This window comes from Balaenoptera borealis (genome assembly GCF_965194805.1).
Source record: "Balaenoptera borealis genome assembly, chromosome: 16".
Lineage (NCBI taxonomy): Eukaryota > Metazoa > Chordata > Mammalia > Artiodactyla > Balaenopteridae > Balaenoptera > Balaenoptera borealis.
Genome location: NC_138872.1, coordinates 18709870 through 18728432, shown reverse-complemented (window position 1 = coordinate 18728432; position 18563 = coordinate 18709870). Strand labels below are relative to the sequence as shown.

The 18563-nt window shown below is 44.0% G+C and overlaps 1 long non-coding RNA gene across 1 annotated transcript in view; it reads right to left on the bottom strand.

Moving 5' to 3' along the window:
- Positions 1-18158, bottom strand: part of LOC309614088 — a 62447-nt gene extending 44289 nt beyond the window's left edge. Inside the window, exons 1-2 of the long non-coding RNA XR_014236004.1 lie at positions 15570-18158; positions 6473-6588 (exon numbers count right to left, since the gene is read on the bottom strand). This is a non-coding gene — a long non-coding RNA (uncharacterized lncRNA). The remainder of the gene's footprint in view (positions 1-6472; positions 6589-15569) is intronic.
- Between the last annotated feature and the right edge of the window lie 405 nt (positions 18159-18563).

The following is an 18563-nucleotide window of genomic DNA, read 5'->3' as shown; positions in this document are numbered from 1 at the left end:
AATACCAAATGCCAGAATTGAGCCTAGTCTGAAGGAAGGAGTCACCCATGATTCTGGCAAAACTCTCAATCACCAAAGTCTAGGGGACTTCCCTGGAGGTCCAGCGGTTAAGACTTTGAGCTTCCACTGCAGGAGGCATGGGTTCGATATCTTCTCGGGGAACTAAGATCCCACATGCCATGCTGTGTGGCCAAAAAAAAAAAAAACGACAAAAAAAAATCACCAAAGTTTAGTCCAGGGTCATTACTAGCACATGGCACATGCTTGATGTAAGTGTGTGTTGAACAAATCAACAAATGAATATTTAAGTGTGCAGAAAGGGGATTGGGCATGTCCTCTGCAAACCAACCAATCCACTGAGATATTCCAGAACATGAGTGTCTTCAAGGACCCTGGAGAAACATGTGTGACCCCATCTTAAATCTGAGGTTGGTATGAACTTAAAGAAGTCCAGTTACATGTGTGATATTCCTGAAAAAGCAATTTTCCAATTATATCACAAGCCTTAAAAATGCCTGTACCCTTTGACCTAAAAATACTCTTCCTAGGGAGCGCTCTTGAAGGAATTAATCAGAGACATAGATAAAGATCTAAAATCACATTTGTTACACGGTTATTCCTAAAAACAACAACAACAACAAAAATAAGGACTTGTTACCACAAACTGCTTTGTGACTTGTCAGTTACTGTGGGCACTGTCAAATGTGCTGTGTCATCTGTCTTCAGAGATTCAGGACAATTTAATTCAAAGGGGCCAGGACTGGGAGAAGCGATAGAGAGAGGGAAGGGGAGAAAGGTGGAGAGAGAAAGAGAGGAAAGAAGGAAAAAAAGAGTCAGGAATGGAGTCAGGGAGAGAGAGTAAAAAAGAGACAGGAACAGGGATGGAGACAGAACAAAGACAGCAGTTCCCGGTGAGTTGCACGTGGTGAATAAATGTTTGTGGAATAAAGACTTAAAAGGGGAAAGAGTCAGAGATGGGAGTGGATTGAGAGGCGGGTCCCCAGCTCCCTGACCACATTAGACCTCATTCACCCTGGCACACCCACCGCTGAGACCCTGGCACACAGGGAGAGGAAGCTGGCAGCAGGGTGGAGGAGAGGGAGGCAGGGAAGGGGCAGGGCTCTTGGCACTGGCTGCTGAGCCCCTGGGTGAGCAGGGCAGAGGGAGGAGGGCTGCCTGACTCTGTCGTGGGCTGGGCTTGCAGGGAAAGAGCTCAGGTCACGCGGGGTGGTGGTGCCATGTTGCAAGACCCTTGTGGTGGGTTTGGATGACATTGCCTCCCCCACCTTCCATGAACTCCTGTTTTCTGTGGGAGTCAACTTATCGATTTTCACTGGGAACTGCTGTTGCAATGCTGTAGCTGCCTTTGGATATTCTTGCAATGACTTTAGAACTTATCCTTCAGTTATTTCAAGTTTGTCCTTTTCATGCATAACTCAGATCTCAGAGGAGGAATCTTATCCCTTTCGCCTCTTGGTGGACTGGTGCATATGTGTGTGTGTGTGTGTGTGTGTGTGTGTGTGTGTGTGTGTGTGTGTGTGTGTGTGTGTGTGTGTGTGTGTGTGTGTGTGTGTGTGTGTGTGTGTGTGTGTGTGTGTGTGTGCGCGTGCGCGCGCGCGCAGTGCACGTGTGGTGGATTATGTTTTCTCTGGCTCAGAACCCCTGCTTCCACTGAATGAGCTCAGTTTCAGGACCGTCTTGCCTTCTCATCCTGCCCTTCTGGTCTGCACTGCAGCATCGCGTCCCAAGCAGCCTTACCCCAAACATCACGCCCACACAGTGTCTGTATGAGTAGCAGTCCTTACTGAAGGTTTGGTGCAACAGAGACATTTTATACTGTCCTGTGGCTCAGCCCCTTCTCCACCTCAAACTCCCAGCTTCTGCCTCTTCTTACCCCTCCAGGTTCCCTTCAGAAGCCCAATTCTCTCCCTTTGATTTGAAAAAACAATTTAAGTCTCCACCCTTTCCTCATCTCAGGGTCTACCTTTCACACCTGCAGCATGTTTACAGTGCTTTATAAACAAAGGGCTGCCCACTCTGTCCCACTTTGCAGTAGCCAAGAACCAGCAAGGACTGTGAAAGATGAGGCTGTCTTAGATTGAGTTTCCAGGAGCAGAGACTTGAAGAAGAAGATTCATGTAAAAATTATTTATTTAAGAAGTGTTCCCAGAGGGCTTCCCTGGTGGTGCAGTGGTTAAGAATCTGCCTTCCAGTGCAGGGGACACGGGTTCAATCCCTGGTCCGGGAAGATCCCACACGCCACGGAGCAACTAAGCCCGTGCGCCACAACTACTGAAGCCTGCACGCCTAGAGCCCGTGCTCTGCAACATGAGAAGCCACCGCAGTGAGAAGCCCGCGCACTGCAATGAAGAGTAGCCCCCGCGTGCAGCAACGAAGACCCAATGCAGCCAAAAATAAATATAACTAAAATTAAATTAAATTAAAAAAAAGAAGTGTTCCCAGAAAAAAAACTGGTTGGGGGGTGAGTGGGGAAGTGAGACCTGGGAAGAAAGGAGGCTAAGGAAACATATGAGAGCAAGAAGAGTCCTAAGGCGGGGCAGGCCTGGAGCAATCTCTCATGGGAACTCTGGAGACATTTTAAAATTAACCCCACAGGGACTTCCCTGGTGGTCCAGTGGTTAAGACTCTGCGCTCCCAATGCAGGGGGCCCGGGTTCAATCCCTAGGTCAGGGAACTAGATTCCGTATATACGCCGCAACTAAAGATCCTGCACGTGGCAACTAACATCCTGAGCGCTGCAACTAAGACCCGGTGCAGCCAAATAAATAAATAAATAAATAAGTAAGTAAGTAAATAAAGGAGCAAGAAAGCTGGAGAGCTATACCCCCATGTTTTCAGTCATTTGTTAAGGGCTAATCCTGAAACTGGGCAGGACCCTGTGGGGCTCCTGGGCACAAAAGCTTTTCTGTGTCCCCTTCTCTGAGTTCCAAAGGGCAGGTTCAAACAGTTGCTAATCAGGGAAGGGAGGGGATGTGGAGATAAGGGAGGAGCAGTCAAAAAACAATACTGCAGCCTTGGGGCAGGGTCCTGCTTCCTCCTCAAGGGATACGCATAACAATATCTTTGAGCTCTTCTGCAGAACTAAAACCCTCACCAAATGGAAGATGTTCCAGAGAGAAGGTCACAGTTCAATAACCTCGAGAACCACAGATCACGAGACCACCTGATGCCAGAAGATCTCTAGACTGAAGGAATGCAGGTCCTGCATGCACCTGGATCCTTATCAGCAACGCCGCCGCTTGACTATAAAACTCACAACCCTCCCCCCTCCCCAATCCCCGGGTTGGGACACACAGTTTTGAGGGCATTAGCCCGCTGTGAGCCCCTTTGCCTGGCAAAGCAATAAAGCTATTCTTTTCTAGTTCACCCAAAACTCTGTCTCTTGAGATTTAATTTGGTGTTGGGGTACAGAGGCCAGATTCGGCATCAGTCCTGGGTTGGGTGGGGGGACACACCTTCCTAGGTTCTCTACCAAGAGATCAGGTGCAGGCTGCTGGGAGCGACATCACAAGGAGACCTCGTGTGCATAAAAACAGTCCAGGAGTCCTGGGGGCTCTGGGCACAGCACCAATGGTATCTGCTTCGGAGACTTTCCCTTCCCCTCCCTTACCCACCTCTGAGAGGGAAAGGCTGCGCGTAGAGGATAACTCCCTCACTGATGGGAGTCATGCCACCCCTCAGAAAGCAGAAGCAGCTGTCACTGAGGATACGGTGTTGGCATGTGTGGTATGATGAGAAATATACTTGGTTTCCATCCCTGGCCCCGGGAGCCGAGCTCCTAAAACCCCTTTCCTAAGGGATAGGAGTATCTTTTGTTATTCACAACAAGCCCTCTCTAGGACTTCTGAGTTTATGCTAATGAGATGATGGGGGTGGGGGGGGCCTGCATAGCCTCAGGAAGGGGCTGGTCACTAGAAAGACTGAGTGATTGACAAGATTGGAAATTTCAGCCCCACCCCCTGACCTAAGGGAAGGGGTTGGGGGCTGCAGATCAAGTTCCATAAAAACTCTCGCACAAGGAGATTTGATGAGCTTCTGGGTTGGTGAACACACCCACTTGCTGGGAGGGTAGTGCACCCTAGACCCACAGACAGAAGCTCCTGAGCTCAGGACCCTTCCTGACTTCACCTCCGTGGACCTCTTCAGTGGGCTGCTCATCTGTATCCTTTGTGATATCCCTTTTAATAAACTGGTAAATGTAAGTAAATGTTTCCCTGAGCTTTGTGAGCTGTTCTAACCAATTTATAGCCGGTCGGTCAGAAGAAGAGGTGACAACCTGGACTACACCTGAAATCGAAAAGGACCCCGTGAGGCTCCTGGGCACAAAAGCCTTTCTGTGTCCCCCGAGTTTTGTTTGTAGGAAATAGGCTTCATTTAGCCTCCATGACCTTCCCTGAGTTCTAAAGGACAGGTTCAAACAGTCCCTAATCAGGGAAGGGAGGGGATGTGGAGACAAGGGAGGAGCAGTCAAAGCACATAGTGCAGCCCTGGGGCGGGGTCCTGCTTCCCCCTCAAGGGATGCACATAAAAATATTTTTGAGCTGTTTTGCAGAGACTAAAAGCCCCACCAGGTGAAAGAAGTTAACTGTATGCTGCCCACAAGCACGTAGACTCCAGACCAGCTGGAACCAGAAGGTTGATGATGATGACTCCCGATTACCTCACCACCAACCAATCAGAAGAATGTCCATGAGCTGATCATGCCCTCCTCTTTCAACCATTATGATAAAACTCCTCACTACCCTCTCCAGGTCAGAGCACACAGTTTTGAGGATATTAGCCCACTGTGGCCCCCTTTGCCTGACAAAGCAATAAAGCTATTCTTTTCTACTTCACTCAAAACTCCGTCTCTGAGATTGAACTCAGTATTGGTGTACAGAGGCCGAATTTTGGCATCACATCTGAATTTGGGGCAGTCTTGCGGGACTGAGCCCTTAACCTGTGGCATCTGGTGCTAACTCTAGGTAGATAGTCAGAATTGAGTTCAACTGTCGGACACCCAGTCGGTATCTGCTGAGAGCTGGAAGACTTGCTTGGTGGTATTGAAAATACCCCAGAGCATACTTCTTCCTTCTCCTATTTTCCAGCCTCTCTCAGGCATGGGTTAGCGTCTCAGGAGGGCTGCAGGGCACTGACGGTCGGAAAGGAAGGGTGAGCACTCACACCAAGTCCTGGGATCAGCCCCTCAGAACCTGCACGTGGAACTACTCGGCTCCCCTCCTAGAGGGGGAAATAAAGTCCCCACCTCAGGTCATGGAGCCCTGGCTGCACAGGTGACTACTGCTCTGTTCCCTTTCAGAACCCGCCCCACCTGACTTTGGTTTGCTAGATGCCAAGGGCAAGTTAGCATCGTGTTTGAGACACAGCTCTCCTGCCTGTGGCTATCTACCCCATGCTGGAAGCAAGGTAGCCGGTGTTGTTGTTGCCCAAGTCCTGGCTTTTGGGGACAGCCCTCTGACAGAGGATGAGAAATGTGCTGTTTTCCCCACTTCATGAAGTTACCCTCAGGGACCGGAGTCATAGCCACATGGACCCCTTGAGTCTGAGGGGCTGCTGGTGACCTTTGCGACCCTGGGCTGTCCCTCAAGAGTGCGCAACGTTGCCTCCCCTGGGATTAACTCTCCTAACAGGGGGAATGGGGTGGGTGAGATGCAGCTGGATCTTGGCCATCAGTGCTTTTCCAGTAGACTTTCGCTTGCTCCAGCCGAGCCTGACTCCCTTTCCTCATTTCAACAGCACCCTCCTCTGCTGTTCTCCGCACAAGTGTCACTGTTCTGAACACACGCGCAGAGAACTCCTCTCTGCTCACCACAGAACTGCATCTGGCCAGCCATGGCAAGGCTCTGAGACCCGGGGGCTGCTGCAGACTTCTTGCAGTTTCCTCTGTTCCTCCTCTCGGGGACTTTCCACATTCCAACGCCTGTGCATTGTGGGGGCAGTGACGCTGAAAACACGTGCATTTCTTTCCACCTCATCCCCAAAGCCTCAGAATGACAGTAGAGAAATTAACAGGGAAAAAGCATATATCCACAAGGACCAAGAGAGTTGGAGAGGATGCAGGAACAGAGGAGAGATGACAAGAAAAGCTGAAAAGTCAGTGGTAACTGATTTAGGAGAGCAGAGAAGGCTGACATCTAACCCTGAGAAGGGAGGTCAGGCACAGTAAGAAGCAACAGGTGGACTCCTTGCCACAGTACTCCAACTGGAACAGCCCTGAAGATGGGGAGGAGGGGTAGGACTGAAAATAGGAAGTGCGTCTTGGCTGTGCATCTGTTTGAGGAACAGGGAGATCCCCAGACCTCCACTCCTGCCCCACACAACCAGACGACTGCCCTCCCCTGCAGTGGAAGACGATGGGCAAGTCAAACCTAAGAGGTTCTGGACTCGGAGACACGAGGCACAGTTGAGAACAGGGAACTGTACTAAAAATGGGCATTCAGTGAAAGCCTACCTGGAGGTGGGTGGCGAACGCCTCGCTCACTTTCCCTGCCCAGCAGCCAGAATGATGGTAGATCAGCTTACATCCTCTGGGAGGAAGAATGGAAGATTCCTCTCTACGGAAATTGACTAGGCCAAGAGAAAAGACCTATTAGCATTTGGTGTTTGCCCAGTGAAATAGCCGAGTGCCCAACTGATCAGCCTACTGTGAAGCCCACGTGCAGACAAGCCCCACCCATGCACCCAGGACTCAAAATCGGCATTTTGGTGCCTTTACTCATGTCAGAGACAACAGCTAAGCATCCCTTGACATGAAAGGGGAGTTTCTAACATGAAAGATAGAGGCATAAATCCGTTAATCACTCAACCAACCACCCTAGGAGGAAACAGGGAATGCAGAAAGCAAAAGAAAATTGCAAGAAAATTCTAAGCCTTGTTTGTTTTGGGACCCAGGGCAGGCTGTCTCAAAATATGTCTCCATGGCATATTGATTATTTTCAATTAAGGTTACTTGAGAAACAGCTGGTAAAAAAAAATGATTTATATAGAAAAACCCACTCTAACTCCCTGAAAGTGGGAAATAATTCTCCCATAAGAAAGTATCTTTCCAAACCAGGAAACCAACCTTATCACCAGAATTAGGGAATTTACGGTGAAGAAAGCTATAAACAAACTTCATTATTTATTCTTTAGTCTGTTACCTTAAGCACAAGCCCCGCTGATTTATGAAATCCTCACAAATAATTATGTATTTCTTTGTCTAAAAATGATATATAAACAGTCTGCTTTGGTCACTTTGAGGGTCCAATTTCTATGAGACCTCTGTGATCACAAATTAATTTTTTTTTCTCCTGTTAATCTGTCTTATGTCAATTTAACTATTAGAGCAGCCAAAAGAACTCAAGAGGGGAAAGGGGGAAATTTCCCCTTCCATGACATTTGTATCTATGAATACTACAAACAGATAGGAGTAAACAAAGAAAAGGAACTTAGAGAGAATAAGAGCTTTAAAAAATTCAAAATATCTTAGCAGAAATAAAAAAAGCCAATAGATGATTTACAGCATAATTTGAGAAATTCTCAGAGTAGAAAAAAACTACAAAGAAAGAGCAAACAGGACAGAAGAGCTAAGAAAATTCAAGGCTTAGCCCAGAAGATTCAACAATTGACTGATGTAAGTTTCAGAGAAGAGAGAAAATGAGGGAAGGAAATGACCAGACTAGTAGACATGATAGGGAAAAAAAAAAGGAAATAACTTAATGCCCATCCTTGGGAGAATAGTTAAATAAATTGTACTATCTCCATACAATGGAATGCTACACTGCAATGAAACGATACTAAACTATAGCTAAGTGCGTAGATGACTCTTAGGAACAACGTGGAAGGAGATGCAAGCCACAGAGGAGTGCTGCTTCTGTGTGTGATGCCATTTCTACGATGTTCAGAAGCAAGCAACAGTCAACAAGGTACAGTTTAGTGACACATACATGAATAGTAAAACAATAAAGAAAAGCAAGTGAATTAGGAGAAAAGTCATGAGAGTGGTTATGTGGCTGGTGGAGTGTTAGGGCATGAGGGGTGGCCCTGGAAGGCAGGGCATGGGATCAGAAAAGAGCACAAAGGGGGACTTCCCTGGTGGTCCAGTGGTTAAGAATCCGCCTTCCAATGCAGGGGATGTGGGTTCGAGCCCTGGTTAGGGAACTAAGATCCCACATGACGCAGGGCAACTAAGCCCATGCGCCACAACTCCTGAACACGTGGGCCACAACCAGAGAGCCCATACGCCACAACTACAGAGCCCACATGCTCTGGAGCCCACTCGCCACAACTAGAGAGAAGCCTGTGCACCACAATGAGGAGCCCGCGCGCCACAGCAGAGGATCCCATGTGCCACAACGAAGATCCTGGGTGCCGCAACTAAGACCCAACGCAGCCATAAATATTAAAAAAAAAAAAAAAAAAAGGGCACATAGGGAAGTTCCAGGTATTGATAATATCCTACTTCCTAAGTTGGGTGGTGGGTTCATGGGTGTTTATTTTACTACGATGCTTCATAACTAATATTACTCATATTCTTATATATTGGGTTGGCCAAAAAGTTCGTTTGGGTTTTCTGTAAGATGTTAACAGAAAACCTGAACGAACTTTTGGTCAACCCAGTATATGTCAAATGTTTCCCTTTCTCTCTTTCTCTGACCGTCTGTCTCTCTCTCTCACACACAAACACTATAAGAAAATTTCTCTGAATTGGGGATATGAGTTTCTAGATTAATAGAGCCTTAGAGTCCAACGCAATGAGGGAGAAAAAACCCTACACCAAAGTACATCTTTACGAAATTTCAGAACATCAGAGATATCATACAAGCAATAAGAGAGGAAAAACAACACATACTAAAAAACTGAGAATCACAACAGTGTTGGTCCTCTCATCAGTAAGACTGAAATTAGAAGACAACAAACCTAGATTCTGACGGAACAAAATTCCTATCTAGAATTCTAGGCCCATGAAAGTAGCAAATGAGAGAACAGAATTAAGATAAACTCAAACAAGTGAGGCCTTAAAAAATTTATTTTCTGTGTATCCCTTCTCAAAATGAGAGAATTGTGCTCCACCAAAAATGAGACAGTAAATCAAGAAAGAGGAAACCATGGAAACCAGGACACGGGGATTCCAAGACAGAAAAGAGACAAAAGGAATAAAAAGGATGCTAGTTGAGGGAAATTTCCCCAAAACAGCAGAAAGCAGGCACAGCACAATCCAGTTTGGAGCAAGAGAACAAGAAAACTCCAGGAGAGATTTCTCCATGAAAAACATCCAACTGACCGTTGCCTAATATTTAAGTGCATGGAGAGGAGATTTACAGTGCAACAGCTTCGGGAAGAATTACTGATTGGCACATAGAAAACTAAGCCAAAACCAACCAACCAACCAACCAAGATTCCACTTATATACTCCAGGGAAAACCAAAAGTTGTACAGGAAAGGGTATGTAAATGTAATATACAATGTGGCTCATGAGTATATAATATTTACATAATCCTGAATATTGATGGAACCAAAAATTACAAAACAACTATATAGGAAGAATGAAGGCATTGAAAGTATGTTTGTGGGTAAGAGTGCGTGGAATTTAAGAGAATCAAATCTCTATCTTCTGTAGTTGTAAGTAAATGCTCAAGTTCTAAAATGAAAAGAATCAACCAAAACAGTAGGATAGGAAACACTCCCCGACTCAATTTGTTAGGCTATCAAACCCTGAACCAAAACAAGAGTAGGACAGCCGAAGATAGGAATTTATAGCCAGGTTGACTCATAAACATAGCTGTGAAATTTTGAATTAATATTTAGCAAGGTGAATACAGCAGAAGCAAGCTGTTCTTACCTCATTAATGCAAAGTTGGTCCAACTTAAAAAAAAAGTATTACTATAAATCATCACAACAATAGCTTAAAGGAGAAAATCTACAAGATTATCTTGATAGGCACAGAAAAGGCATTTGATAAAATTCAGCACTCATTTATGCTAAAAATAATCTTAGCCAACTAGGAGAAGAAAGAAATTTCTTTAACTTGATGAAAATTTCCTACCAATAATTTATACATATAAAATACTTAAATGGTGAAGTATTAGACACATTCCCTTTAAAATCAGGAAGGTGACTTATCAAATCAACACATTGTACATCTTAAACTTATACAATATTATATGTCAAATACATTTGAATTAAAAAATCAGGATATAATCTTAAAAAAAATCAGGAAGATAATAAGGGTGTCCTATAAAATCTTTCTATTCAACATTGCATTTGGACAGTCTGGCCAGTACAGTAAGACAAGAAAAAGAAATGATATAAAGATCATAAAGGGAGAAAAAAACGCTATCTTGTTCTGAGGGAACAAGATTCCAGCCTAGAATTCTAGAGCCAAACTCAAAAATTAGAGAGAAGAATTAAGACAAGTTCAGACAAGACAAGTATCAAAAAGTGTATCTTCCACGCATTCCTGTGTTAGTTTCTTATTGCTGCTATAACAAATTATCACAAATTTAGTGGTTTAAAACAACACAAATTTATTCTCTTACACTTCTGGAGGTCTGAAATTAGTCTCATGGGACTGAGGTGTCGGCAGAGCTTGTTCCTTCTAGAGGCTCTTGGGAAAGATCTGTTTTCTTGTCTTTTCTGGCTTCTAAAGACGGCTTGTGTTCCTTGGCTTGTGGCCCCTTCTGACATCACCAAAGCACATCACTCCAACCCTTGCTTCCATCATCACATCATCTCTCTCTGCCTTTGTCATCACATAGCCTTCACTGTCTATGACAATTCTGTCTGCCTCTTAAAAGGACCCTTGTGGGCTTCCCTGGTGGCGCAGTGGTTGAGAGTCTGCCTGCCAATGCAGGGGACACGGGCTCGAGCCCTGGTCCGGGAGGATCCCACGTGCCGCGGAGCAGCTGGGCCCGTGAGTCACAGCTGCTGAGCCTGCGCGTCTGGAGCCTGTGCTCCGCAACAAGAGAGGCCACGATAGTGAGAGGCCCGCGCACTGCGATGAAGAGTGGCCCCCGCTTGCCGCAACTAGAGAAAGCCCTCGCACAGAAACGAAGACCCAACACAGCCATAAATAAATAAATAAATAAATAAAATAATTTTAAAAAAAAATTAAAAAAAGGACCCTTGTGATAATCCAGAAAAATCTCCCCATCTCAAGACCCTTAATTTCGTCACATCTACAAAGTCCATTTTGTCATGTAAGATAACAGTCACAGGTTTAGGAGACTGCGATGTGGGCATCTAGGATGTGGGTACTCAGTCTACTGCACATCATTCTCATGCAATCATTCACAGGTTACATGATTGTCTACATAGAAAAAGCCAAGATAATTTACAAACAGATTATTAGAAAAACTATGAAAGTTTAGCAAGGTGATTCAATTGTTTTCCTATAATTCGGACACAAAGATTTGGAAAATATAATTTAAAAAAAGATGTTACTTACAGCATTAAAAAATTGTAAAGTACTTTTCGATAAATCTAACAAAAGATGTTTAAAACCTTTATTAAGAATTATTTTTAAAAAGATAGAAGAATCTTAAAGATGACCTAAATAAAGAGAAAAACATATTGTGAACCTGGACAGAAACGCTTAGTATCATAAAGATTCCCCAAGGGAATATATAGATTTTATGGCAATTACAATAAAAATCCTGACATGTTTCTTTGGCAACTCAACAAGCCAATTCTAAAATGTAAATGGCAATGTACAAAAACAGGTAAGACACACGTGAGAAAGAAGCAGAGGATGATGGACTCACTCTAGCACACAATAAGACTTATTTTATAATAAATAAGTATTTTATAATAAATATTTTATAATAAATAAGTAATTACCATAAAGTATGGTAATTAAGACATTGTGACAATGGATCAGGGGTAGATCTCTACACCACTGGAACAGAATACAGAGCCCAGAAACACAGCCATAGAGGGACACCTGACATCTTTAACAAAGTGGCTTTGCAGATCAGTGGAGAAGGGACAGATTTTTCCAAAAATGAAGATGAGTAATTGGTTATTCATATAGGAAAGAATAAAACTGAAACACTTTCTTGGACCAAATACAAAAATCCAAGTGGAATTCAAGAACCCAGGAAGAAGAGAAAACTTTTAGAAGAAAATAGGAGAGCATGTATTATGATCTTTGTTTAGAGCAAAGATTTAATAAATAACAAAAAGCATAACCATAAAGAAAAAAGCTGATAAAGTCAACATCATTAAAATAAAAAAATGCCTGAGTATCAAACGACATCACTAAAAATATGAAAGGACAAACTGCAGACTGTGAAAAAATATTTGCAACATACATCATTGACCAAGGATTCAAATCCAGAATATATAAATAACTTATAAATCAAAAATTAAAAATACTCAATAAAAAAATGAGTAAAAGATAAAGAGGTAAATCATAGAAAAGAAGCCAGAATGGCTAATAAATGTATGAAAAGATGCTCAACCTCATTATTAACTAGGGAAATGCAAACTAAACCATATGAAGTACCATTTCATATCAAGCAGGTTGGGATAATTAAAAAGTCTGACAATTTTAAATGTTTGTGATCAAACGAAGAACTGGGGACTCTTCCACACTGCTGAAGTAAACGTAAATTGGTACAAGCACTTTGGAGACCAAGTAGGCAATATCTAAAAGTGAAAATGCATACATCGTTCAACCCAGCAATTTCACTCATGGGTATATGAATCACATAGGATGACTTGAGTTTATACCCTAGGTTCTTGCACTTGTGCATGAGGAGGCATTTACAAAAATGTTCACGCAACACTGTTTGTAATAATAAGAAATGGGAAACAATTCAAATGTCTGTCAACAGGACAATGGGTAAATAAATTGTGGTATATTCATATACTGACAATAAAAGTCAGTCTTATAAAAATAATGGAAGTTTGAGCCAGAGAGTGATATGTTTTTGAAAGATCTCAATTTTTAGATGCTTTATCTCAGTGCTATATAAAATATAGTCCTTGGACAAAGGGGGTTGATTATCTGGTCTTCCATGAATTAAATATAGAATTGAGACTGTTTCAAAACTTTTATAGCAATTTTTTTCTTTCTTTCTTTTTTTTTTTTTGCTGCACCAAATGGCTTGTGGGATGTGGGATCTTAAATCCCCAACCAGGGATTGAACCCAGGCCCTCGGCAGTGAGAGTGTGGAGTATTAACCACTGGACCACCAGGGAATTCCCTTATAGCAATTTTAGAGTGATTTTATGTATGTTGACTCTAATCACTAAAAAATGGGGTCACTATTTTGTATTTTATAATTCATTATAATTTCATTTTTTCTAGAAATAAACTCTTATTACAAAAGTATTGGTGTGCAAAGAATTGAAAACAACCAACCAAACTGGTCCTGAACAAACAATCTGAGATGAATCGCTCTACCTTAAGGAAAATTGATTTCTATGTGATTTCGTTTTCTACAACGTGTAGGTTTTCTTGTTTATTGGAGATCTTGTGCTCTACTCCTAAAATATTAATGTCCAGCCTGGGATTCCAGAATTGTTTTGTTTGGTTCCGGATACTTGCTTTGCATATAAAGATGTGGTTATTCTCTGCAGGCATTTCCCCCACAGACACATGTAAATGTAGCTGTAATTTCCTGTTGGTAAACAGCAAGTATTTACTTATTTTTTAAAAATTTTATTTATTTATTATTTTGGCTGCGCCGGGTCTCAGTTGCAGCATGCGGGATCTTTAGTTGCGGCATGCGGACTTCTTAGTTGAGGCATGTGGACTCTTAGTTGAGGCATGCAACTAAGGGATCTAGTTCCCCCACCAGGGATTGAACCTGGGCCCCCTGCATTGGGAGCACAGAGCCTTACCGACTGGACCACCAGGGAAGTCCCCAACAGCAAGTATTTAAATTTAGAATCAGGTGGCAAGGTTTATATACAGATGTGTAATAAATTGGATTGTTTTCAAAGCAATACCCTTTCCAGTTAACAGACAAGTTTGCTGCTTTTCTTTATCAAATACAATGTGGTATGTGAAAACACTAGATAGGGTTTAAGGTATTTCACAGATTTTTTACACAACAAATGGACCCTATGCTATAGAGGAACAGAAAGATATAAATTAATAACACATAATCATTGTAAGAGAACAAAATCAAACTAAATCTCCTCTCCAGTGCTTGACAGCACACTTCCTGAGAAGTTTCAGGCCGTGTGTGGTCTCTCCCTGGGGCTCCAAAGCCTGCTTAATGGCCTTTATGACAGCAGGAGCCCAGCCTACTTGGGATTCTGCTTCTAAGATACAACACAGTAGGGGCCTCTGATATGTCCAGACATATTTGTTTTGTATCTCCTTTTCCCCTCACGAAAAACCTCCTTTTTAAAAATTATATTTTTGAAGCCAGGTTACTTACTGATTTCCAGGATCCTCTTACACCTGCCACTTCTCAAAGGAATTTTTGGATATAATCTTTTAATCTTTCTGGAAGGCTGGCCATCAGAAACACACAATCTCTTTCCATCATAATGCTTTTTAAAGGACTTTGCCTTGCTCTCTGAGTTTATTTAAAACTTTTAACTATACCAATTTAGCATCTTTGCGTGCTTTCTTGCTATTTCTCATTTCATTCTTCATGTTACTTAACATTCGTTTGAGTCTTTACAGGATCTTCTATTGATACTTTCTCACCAACGTGCCATTCTAGAATATTCTCATCACTAATATTTTGCTTTGCTCTACATTTCATTCTCAGGCTCTAATAGGACAAACATAAGGTGGAATGCGACAAAAATAGCCCTTGCAAAGCCTTGTACTCCCACCAGAGGTCTAAGCAGCAAACTCTCCGCCTCTATTTTTTTGGCCTCCCAGTGCTGTCCCAATCCCACGGAGCTTAGGGTTTAGCTGACATCTGAGATCTTGATCCCAGTGGCACCAACCTGTTAAGTTGGTGTTGTATCTTTCCCCCTCCAGAAGCACCTAGCAAACCCAAAGCAGGCGATTAACCGTATTAATCAACGGTCTGGGGTTGTTACAGAAGCACATGAGGCAGGACAGGATTCTGAGGATTTAGGCTGGGTAGGGAAAGAAATGAAACTAGAGGCGGCCGATAACGAGAAATAGACGGGTCCCAGGACTTAAATTTCTGAGGCGACAAGGTCATGCGTGAAGACACAGTAGCCGAATGAGAACAGAGAGTAGAAAAGGTCCCCAAAGATGAGGCGAACCCAACAGCTGATGAATGGTTTATCCATTAAAGCTTTGAAGCAACTCCAGTGCCTCAGTTTGGCTGCTGCAGAGGCCAAGGCAGGAGATGAGCACTGCAAGATCCTCCAGCGCCAAGTTCAAATATATGCAAATATGCGGTCAGCGCTGTGATTGGCCAGCGGGGACGGCTCAGGGGCTGAGGAGGCCAGTCCAGGCGGTGGCAGTAGCTTTGCCCACAGCTCTGGACACCCCCTCCCGCAGCCAAGCCAAGGCCCCAAAACAGCTGACCGCGCGAGTCACGTGACAAGCCCGGAGCCCGGCTCTTAATTGGCTGGCAAACCTCGCTGCCTCCCTCCGTTTCCCAGAAATATTTTTGGAAACTACCTTTCCTAGAGTGTCTTGCTGCGCTTATTTCTTCCCGGCTGATTAGATAGGGGCTGTTCCGGGTCCGTGGGGACCTTGGCGAGCGTCACGAGGGCGAAACCTCTGGGATTAAAACATCCCGCACTGTGGAGGCGGGGGAAGCGAGCCGCTGTTCGGCCCCTCTCTTTGCGCAGAGGCCTCTGGGAAGTGTAGTAACTTGAAGGTCTCCGGGTCCTGCCGGGGCTGGCGTCTCTCCTGGGCCCTGGGGGTCGCGGGTGAGGAGGGAACTAGTGGGTTCATTGTAGTCCTGAGAATTCTCCAAGCTTAGATTTCTATTAAGCAAATTTTTGTGAGATCTTCTGAGAAATGAGGGGCTCTACTTCAAAAGAAACAGAGGATAACGGCCCTAAGTTAGCCCCAGCTCTTGCTGCTCACCGGACACTTTACAAGGGTGCAAAGAATCATGGCGCTGCGCATGTAGGGGGATCTATTTTATGTTGGGACTTGCATCTGGCAGTGACCTTCGCCCTCAGGGAGCTCCGCTGTTCTCCCCGGTTTTCTCAGCGGTAGCTGGTTCTTGTTTGGGCCACCAGGACTCTCCCCTAGGCTTACTGTTTCTGCACTTGAGGATATTCGTTCTGCCCAGCTGCAGGGGTATTTGCATTTTACGGAGGGGAAATCTGAGGGTGTGGTGGATAAAGGTTGCTGACCTGCCCAGACTATACAGCTAGTAGTGTAGTCAGAACTCAGTACAATTGGAACTACAATAAATCTACTACATACGAACCTTCAAGTTGCGAACTTTCAAAGATGTGAACCTGCATTCGCATGTCCAATCACATAAGTTAGTCACGTGTCTGGCGTACATTGTCACATGTGTGCATCCTCTACAAGTGGTTATGCTTTTGTGTACTTCACTGTACAGTACTGTATAGAGTACAGTAGTACAATATCTTTATTTAAAGCCCAGGATGTCCGGAAGCAAGCGTAAAAGTGGCAGTGATGTAGCTGGTACTGTACTGAACTTTTCAAGATACTGTACTGTAAGATTAAAATTTTTTTTCTTTATTTTTCTTTGTTTTTAATGTATTATTTGTGTGAAAAGTATTATAAACCTATTACAGTACAGTACTATATAGCTGATTGTGTTAGTTGGGTACCTAGGCTAACTTTGTTGGACTTTCAAACAAATTGGACTTATGAACGCCCTCTCAGAATGGAACTTGTTCGTATGTAGGGGACTTACTGTAATTCTAATTCTTGTCTCAAACCTGAGAGGATAGGAACCTAGGTCTTTCTGACCTCAAAAATTGAGGCCCCTAATACTCCCTCTACTCCCCGGCCCCTATTTTGGCATCTTTTATGGGCAGAGAAGTCTGAAAAGTTTAAAGAGCTGACCTCCAAGTGCCCTCTGTCTCAGATGGGTCATTTGTACCTCTGAGGATATCAGATCTGGAACAGCCATGGAGCTCTGCCCCTTCCAGAAACCAGTGACTCATATCACTCTTGCTTATGTCAGTATCTGAAGGGCCTGGAAGAACTGGTAAGATGCAGAAAATCCAGGAAAGGGTGCTCTTGGCCAGTGCTGTCCAGTAGAACTCTCTGAGATGATGAAACTCTTCTATATCTACACTGTCTGATATGGTAATGTCTCAAGTTCTGCTTAGATAGTAGCTCCCGTCCTCCCAGTGGTCCCCTGACTCTAGGCTGTTTCCAAGACAGCTCAGCCTCAGACTACGGACTCCTGGGCTAAGTCTTCAAGGACCCTCCAGATCCAAGCTATCCCTTAGCTGCAGCTCAAACCGTGCCCAGGAACACACATCAGGGTACAGACAAATGGAATGTGTATGGCTCCTGGATATGGCCAGTGCCTTGCTGATTTTGCCACCTCATCATCCTGCCTGGAGCCTGGCGCAGAGAAGATGCTAGGTTAACACTGTGGCTGAATGAACTTATCTTCTCTTCCCCAGGCTGGAGATCTCTCAGCTACTGCGACTGGCTTCTAGAATCCCTCCCCATCATTGTGGACTAATGGCATGAGCCATCTAATGAAGGTTGGTGAAGCCAGTGTTTCATAACCACCTTCATCCTGACCCTTTGTGGGTGTGCCACGGGGCAGCTGCAAAACCAGTGAGTAGTAATTCCTTGGAAACCTGCTGGGTCCAGCAATTTTTGGTGACAGTCCAATTTTTTATTTTAAAATCCTGTGTGCAAAATGAAAGCCCAAATGAACACCTGTTACATATGATTAAAGGCAGTATGGTACTGGCAGAAGAGGACTGGTCTCAGGGTCATCCTGGACCTGTGAGTAACAGGCTGTATGACCTTGGACAAGGTGTTTCATGCCTCTGGGTCCCAGTTTTCTCCTGAGTAAAACGAAAACATTAGACTCTAAGCTTCTTCCTATGGTTAATGTGAATGCTTAAAAAATGGCTGGTCACATCTGCAGTCAACACACATTAAGTACCTTTCAAGTGATCTTCTGCCTGAATCAGGTCTATTTTCATTGTTCAGTTTTTCTAACACCTTTCACTTAACACTTCCACTGCCAGTGCCTTCCTCATTTGCTGGATCTTCGCTATTTTTTGGCTTCTTTAGATTCCAATAAATCATGTCAGATTCTAGCCATTGAATCACCTGCTCCTTTGCCCTGCCTGTAGTCTCTTTAATGCCCAACACAGTCTCAATTCCCTGACAAAGCACAGAGAGCAGTTCTGGTCTCCCTCCTGTTCCACACTCCCACACCACCACTTCCCTGAAAAAACAAATCTGAAAAATCAGGGAGGTTTCTATTCTGGCAGTTATCACTGTCACCACTAGATGGCACACGTGTGCAAGTCATCAGCGTTTGGACACAAACTTTATCAGTGTATTTATACTCCAATCCACAAAAGCTTTGAGAGGAATTATAAAAGTACACAACATACAAAAGGATAAAATGAAAAGTTGAAGGGATTGGAAGGAATTCCTTGGTGGTCCAGTGGTTAGGACTCAGTGCTTTCACTGCCAGGGCCA